This window comes from Lemur catta, chromosome 8 (assembly GCF_020740605.2).
Source record: "Lemur catta isolate mLemCat1 chromosome 8, mLemCat1.pri, whole genome shotgun sequence".
NCBI lineage: Eukaryota > Metazoa > Chordata > Mammalia > Primates > Lemuridae > Lemur > Lemur catta.
In genome coordinates this window covers 44,868,026-44,875,029 of record NC_059135.1, presented here as the reverse complement: position 1 = coordinate 44,875,029, position 7,004 = coordinate 44,868,026, and the positions used below count along the sequence as shown (strand labels likewise).

Here is a 7,004-nt window from a genome sequence, read left to right as displayed (position 1 = left end):
AAAATAAGGAGACCTAGCACTTTGAGAGGCCAAACCCAGAGGATCACTTGAGGCCAGGAGTCCGAGACCAGCACTGAGCAACATGGTGAGACCTTATCTCTACAAAAAATAAAAAAAAATTAGGCAGACCTTGTGATGGGAACCCAGAGTTCCAGCTACGTGGGAGGCTGAGGGAGGAGGATAGCTTGAACCCAGGAGTTCGAGGTTGCAGTGAGTGAGCTATAAGGATGTCACTGCACTGTAGCCTGGGCAACAGAGTGAGACCCTGTCTCAAAAAAGAAACAAACAAACAAGAACCCAGGATATATTACAAAAAGTTCTTGAGTTATTCTTCCCAAAGCATTCATTAATTTGGGGCATATTTACCTAGTCTCTCTCTCTCTCTCCCTCTCTAACTAGCTAGGCAATTTCTTTTTTTCCTTTTTCTCTTTTATTTCCTTTTCTTGCTTGGCCTTTTCTTTTTCTTCAAGAAATGATTTTTTTCCCCTCTGTGTCCCAGAGCATCTGCATCACCCTTAACAGGTCAATGTGGCCATAGTGCCCTGGAATGTTTCTCTGGCAAACAGAAAGAGCACCCACCTAGTGCTGAGTGACTCTGCAAAGGAAATAAATTCTTTAAGATGCTTAAATTTCCAAGAGACTAGCCACTTTCAGGAGATCACAAATGCATATATTCTGATAAACTTAATTTGCTTTAATATTTTAACTTTTTATTTACTTTTTATAATGGATGTTTTCAAACAAACAGAGAGAGAATAATGAAGTTAAGCTTCCTCCCATGCACACATCACCCAGCTTCATTCAATACTTAGTCAACATATGGCTAATTCTGTTTGATTTATAACCCTCCTTCCCCTATCTTTTTTTTTTTTTTAAAGAGACAGGGTCTCAGTTTGTCACCTAGGCTGGAGTGCAGTGACACGACCTTAGCTCACTGTATGTAATCTTGAACTCTTGGGCTCAAGCAATTCTCCCACCTCAGCCTCCCAAGTAGCTAGGACTACAGGCATGCCACCATGCCTGGCTAATTTTTAAATTTTTTGTAGAGATGGGGTCTTTCTATGTTGCCCAGGTTGGACTTGAACTCCTGGCCTCAAGCAATCCTCCCACCTCAGCCTCCCCATAATTTTAAATCAAATGCAAAACATCATGATAAAGATTCTTTTGAATAATTACACTAGCCAATAAGAAACCTTTTTTCCTTCATAATTTGGAGTTTCTAATTTTCTTGGAAACATTATAGGTTTCATCATGTATGGGGTTCAATATGAAGTACTAAATTCAGTAATGATTAGAATTAGAATAATATAATAATGCTTCCACCAACATGCAAGCAATTTAATACACCAGTGATTTAGCCACATTTAGCTTTGAAACTACATAGCATCATTCATCTGTTTCTTTTCTTATGTGAAAATAAATCTTTTTCATGTACCAGAGTTAATTTTTTCCAGACTAATGAGTGCATATATATTTAAAAGTATATTTAAAGGAAGCCATGCACTTTGACTTATTAATATTTTATAGAAACATAAGAAATATACATCAAATATACAAAATAAATTTTTTTGCTTTTTTTCACAAGACAGCTATTTTAACAAATTTGATTAGTAAACAAACATCGTCTAATAGCTGAAGAGTACACAAAAAGTACAACTATAAAACAGCACACAATCTTTTCATAAAAAATAGTTATGTAAGAGTTCTCAATATTTGCTGTCATTTTCAAACTTAAGCATCATGTGATTTCAGAGATAGGATAAATTCTTCAGTTAAAAATCAACAAAATACAAAGCTTAGGTCAGCAAAAAAGCTGGCAATATAACCTTTATTCACTTTCATTTCAGTACTCTTATCATACTGCTTTCTAGAATTTCAGTACTGGATGATTTTTGAAATTTGAGTTTTTCCCCAAATTTATCCACCTAATATAGTTGACTGTCATGTTAAATACTTATTTATCAATGTATTAATATTAGATTCAAGTTTTAAAAGTACATATAAAGTTTTAAAATCTTAGTCTTTTAACTCTAGGTCCAAGGAAGTAAAAGACTTTATATAGAATTAGAGACCTTTCACAGATAGAAAAAAATTTTTTTTCACTCTATGGAGTCTTGTTCCAAATTAATTAATATAGTTTTAAACAACCATTGTTTTGAAAAGAATAAGTGCTCCATCTTTATGTATAGCTCTAGTGATTCTATCTTTTACTTTTCATCATTATAAAATATATGAATATTTCCAGAGAAATATGAAGTTCTGTAGGAGTATTTCCAAGAGAAAAAAATGTTATGAGGGACTCCTGACTCAATTGAAAAAGAGAATTGTGGCTTATCCCTGTAATCCCAGTACTCTGGGAGGTCTAGGCGGGAGAATTGCTTGAGCTCAGGAGTTTGAGACCAGCCTGAGTAAGAGTGAGACCCTGTCTCTACTAAAAATAGAAAAAATTAGCCGGGCATGGTGGTGTGCGCCTGTAGTCCCAGCTACTCGAGAGGCTGAGGCAGGAGGATTGCTTGAGCCCAGGAGTTTGAGGTTGCTGTGAGTTAGCCTGACCTGATGCCATGGCACTCTAGCCCAGGCAACAAAGCGGACTCTGTCTCAAAAAAACAAAAAAGAGAGAATTGAAGATAAAAGTAGAAGACATGTCATATTACATTGAACTTATTGGTTACCCTGATGAATATTGACACCAAGACACATTTTGAGGGAAAGTACTATAGCTTTCAAATTCATCAATCAAAAATCCAGGAATATGGATGCTTTCCTTAATGAACTGGATCAGTTGATGGATGATCCAAACATTTTCTAAACTTCTTAACTATTATTCTCTTGTTGCCTATACCAGTCCATAAGATGATGTATCCAGTAACTTTACTACCCATCATGTCCTTTCAGTTGACATTAAAGTACTTCTTTTAAATTTCAAAATACATTCCCTAGTATTGTTATTATCTATGATTTTATTAATTTAGTTCACATTATCCATATTATTTGATTCTTTTAAATAATCTGATCATATTTCTTCTTAGCTTTTTATCATTTTAAACTAAAATGTTCTATGTTTTATATAAACATATATTTTATAATTAATAGAATTTTTAAAAGTTTACGGGAGGATAAATTCCTGGAAGAAGATGAGGAGGTCAACATACCTTGAGGGTGACACTGTGGAAGTGAATTTTCTGTCATTGACAATCTAGGACTTTCTGAACATGACCTACATCTGCCTCTACTTCCAATCCATCAAATCTCTTCAAATCCTCTAATTTGACAGCTGTCCTACCATTCTATAGAAGTTTTTCTATGAAAAATAACAAATTGACCTCATTTTATCATATCAACTTAACTTTTCTTGGTTCTCTTTATCCTAGTCTCTTTGTAACTTTTTATACCATTGAACAACTTTTTAAAAAAATTCTATTTTGCCTTTGATTAGACTGTCCAAGTTTTCTATTGGTTTCCATAACTTTTCCTCATCTGATTTCTTTTCATGTTTCACTTGCTTTCAAGCCCCCAAATTTTGTCCTCTAGGGCATTGTCCTCTCCTGGGCTTTCTCTAAACCGGCTCCTTTGAGAAGTTCATGTCTTCTCATCCAACTATCACCTCTATGTGAATGACCTCAACTCAACTCAGATGTCATGGCTTCACATTCATCCATCCATGACATATTTATTGAATGTTTACAATGTGGTAGGCACTAAATAAATAAGAGGGCTTCCTCAATACCTTAGAAAAACACAACTAATAATCCCTGTAACACTAGTGTCAAAATGCCCTAGCCAGAAATTATTGTTGATAAGCCTCTTGCTTCAATCCCTATATTCATTGTTTTATAAGCTTTCATTTATATTTTTTAAAAAATGCCTTTTGAGTCATCAGTTTTTCTTAAGGGCTTCAACATAATCCAAGTTGTCATGTCCCTTATACCTGGATTACTAACTTAGCTTCCTAATTGGTCCTCTGACTTATTTTCTTCAGCTTGTATAATAATACTTTTTATCATGTCATTCCTAATGTTCATAAACTATAAGCCCAAAAATCTCCACCTGGTTTTTGATGTTTACATAATCTATACCAACCATACTGTGTAAATTTTATTTCCAGCATGCACCCTGCTTAAAGCTAGGAAGTTTCCCCACAAAAATGTATTGTTTTTTACTTCTATGATTTTGCTAATACTTGTACTATTTTTCTTATTCTGTGACATTTTTTCTGAGTTTATTTCCCCCCCCTTCCAAATGGAACTATAGCTCTTAGAAATAAAAATCAATTTTTAATTGTTGAATTTTATCGATTCTAAAATGTACATTTTTTCATACTATTGACTTATTGTCTTAGATTAACATGATTTAATTGGGAGTATTTCCTCTTTCTTGGTGGTACATAAAATAATGGTGTGTCTTATAATCAATGGTAACTTAAATTCAATGAAACACCATTTTTTGGTAACTTCACATCCTTTTATGAAGTATTAAGCTCATTGCAGATACTCCAAAAGTGTTCATTGGTTGACTTATTTCCTGGTTTTGAAGCATAAGTGGCTGCAATAAAGGTAACCCACATATCTAGCATGTCAGTAATCTAAAAGTTAAGTTTTAAAATGATTTGTGTTGTGAGGGAAGGTGCAAACGATGAAAAAGAATTAGACAAGTATATAGAGCCTACTTTTAAAAAAATAAAGTCTATCACAAAGGTTGGAATGCTAAGTTTCTGAATTATATTCTAAGTTCTATTTCTTTGAGCTTTGAAAAGACCTCACTTGTTTGGGCAATGTGAGATTCTAAAATATTACCACCGACACCCAAATAATTAATATTTGGAAGGAAATGTAGGAGGTTTCTACTTCTGTTTGTACTGCTTTTTATATTATCATTATAATATAACTAACGGAAACTATGCATATATAAATAAAAAATGCTCTGTAATCAAAATGCTCCAGTAACGAATTTGTATATGAGGCATTGTATTCATAAAGAAAATTGGCATTCAAATTTTTTTTAGTTGAACTAATTTTTTTTGAAAATGTCTTTTAAAACATCATACAGGAAGCAGGTGCCATGATCACAGACGAATTTACTTTTTCTCTGCATTCATTTCAAGCTGTGTCGGCATATTCTTAGTGAAGTGCAGAATTGATATCACTAACTCAGGCCAGAAACTGTAATGCAAAGTGGAGGATTTTGGTTATTTATAAACGATTTTTGCGTATATAAGTCACATCTGAATTAATGAGGGCTACATATTCCCATGGAAGATTTAATTATATAATATTTCAGAGTTTGTAGTAGGATGAAAGTGGGTCTTAGAATCCAATAGACCTGAGATTGAATACAAGATCTGCTGCTTACTAACTCTTTGCATTTCAGTTACTTATCTAAAAGGGGGATTTTTGTGAGGATTAGAGATAATGCTTCAAAAATGCCTAGTGTAGCACTTGGCATATACACTGTAAATCTGTTAGGGGAGAAAAATTATATGGAGGGCACAGGAACATATTCCAGGGTGTATTCACTTCACACATTCTCCTTTTCCCCAGAACCCAGGGCCTCTTAGCCTTTGTAAGGATGTGTCCCCTCTTCCAGGACAATCTTTTACCAATCATGTCCCAGCATAGGCAATGCCTAGGGGTAGAATGCTGCCCTCTCCCTCTGGCCTGGGTCTCATAACATTTTGCCTCTTTTTTCTCTGCTGCCAGCACCCCAGGTCTGAGAGAATGGTGCCTCTCCTAACACCTCTGCACCAAGGCTAGGTTTGTGAAAAGGAGTTTTGACCTTAAAGAAGTTTTTGGAAAGCCATGCAGTGAAGTAGAATGAGCATTATATATTGAGTCAAGGGACCTGGGATTACAAGTGATGTGACATTAGGCAAATCAGTTTACTTCTCTGGATGTTGGTTTCTCTTCTACAAAAAGTTGAATTGAGTTGGATAGAATCTAAGAATCAATGTGTTAACATTCAAGGTTATTGCAGACATGTTAACATTACCACATTATCAGCAGGGACTGCAAGTATTAATGTGTAACCATCAGTTCTACCTATCCTCTATAACACAATGTGGTACAAAGAACATGGGCTCGTGAGTAAGATAGAACTGTGTTCAACCAACCTTGTTAGTAAAACCTAACAAACAAATCTGAATTGTGTGACCAAAGGCTAAGTCTTTTAGTTCCAAATTAAATGTCCTTCTCTATAAAAATGGAGTAGATGATATCTACCTCATTAGGTTATCATGAAGACTAAATCAGATAATGTTTGTATATTGCTGGGACATAGATCTGTTCTTATTGAGGAGGCCTTTAAATCCAGCATTAGTACTCAGTCTTCAGCTCACTTAACACTATCAGCACCATATGACACAGCTGATTACACTGTCTGCTTTAAAACACTTTCTTGGTTGGGTGCAATGGCTCATGCAAGTGATCCTAGCACTTTGGGAAGCCAAGGCAGGGGGATCACTTGAGGCCTGGAGTTCAAGACTATCTTGGGCATCATAGGGAGACCCTGTCTCTACAACCACCCCCCCCAAACAAAAAAAATCCACTTTATTTATACTCTCAGAACTCACTTTCTTTTCTTTCCACCTCCCCAACCTCTCCTTCCTAGTCTCCTTGGCACACATGGGGTTTCTCTATTAACCCTCACTACCAGAGCATCGCATTCAGTTCCATGGCTTTAAACAGCATCTTTAAGCTGATTACTCCAAAATTTACATTTCCAGCAGTTACCTCTCTAATGAAGTCCAGATTCATATGTGCAGCTGCCCACTGGACATCTCCATTTGGTTGACTAATAGGCGTATTAAACTCAACATGTCCCAAATTGCTTTTCATATCTGCATCATCCCTTTCTTGGTAAATTGCAAATCTACTCTTCAGTTGCTTAGGCTAAGAACTTTGGAATTACTCAAATCTTCCCCACATCAATCTACTAAGAAATCTTCTTGGCTTTTCTTGGCTTGATTTTTGTATATATCCAGAATCTGACTACTTGTTACCTCCTCCTCT

The 7,004-nt window shown here is 35.4% G+C and overlaps 1 non-coding gene across 1 annotated transcript; it reads right to left on the bottom strand.

The window, feature by feature from the left end:
* Positions 1 to 486: 486 nt before the first annotated feature.
* Positions 487 to 599, bottom strand: LOC123644261. The gene has a single exon (XR_006737078.1). It is a non-coding gene; the product is annotated as a small nucleolar RNA SNORA77 (small nucleolar RNA).
* Between the last annotated feature and the right edge of the window lie 6,405 nt (positions 600 to 7,004).